At 36.3% G+C, this 245-nt stretch overlaps 1 protein-coding gene across 2 annotated transcripts in view; it reads right to left on the bottom strand.

Annotated features, from left to right (window-relative positions):
* Positions 1-245, bottom strand: part of SGTA (small glutamine rich tetratricopeptide repeat containing alpha) — a 10,524-nt gene that overhangs the window by 6,577 nt on the left and 3,702 nt on the right. The gene's annotated exons all lie outside the window — the stretch shown is intronic.

The raw sequence follows: 245 nt of genomic DNA, 5'->3' as shown, positions 1-245 counted from the left end.
AATGTTAAATTTTTTCTCCACACTAAAAAAGCTGAAACAGCAGGAAATTATTCATGGTAGAACAGACTGATTAAAATCCTTGTTCTGGGGTGTGCAGGGCTACAGAATTCCCAAGGAAAGGTGGAAAAAAAAATCAAAGAGGGCTTTTTTTGATCACTTGTTTTAATCCAGTTGTTGTCCCCACCAACTTTCTTAGAAATGAAAAACGTGAAATTTTTCTCCAACCTATAAAGCCGAAACAGCAG

This window comes from Geospiza fortis, unplaced genomic scaffold (assembly GCF_000277835.1).
Source record: "Geospiza fortis unplaced genomic scaffold, GeoFor_1.0 scaffold241, whole genome shotgun sequence".
NCBI lineage: Eukaryota > Metazoa > Chordata > Aves > Passeriformes > Thraupidae > Geospiza > Geospiza fortis.
Note: the sequence above shows the minus strand (reverse complement) of the source record. Positions and strands in the feature narration are given on the sequence as shown.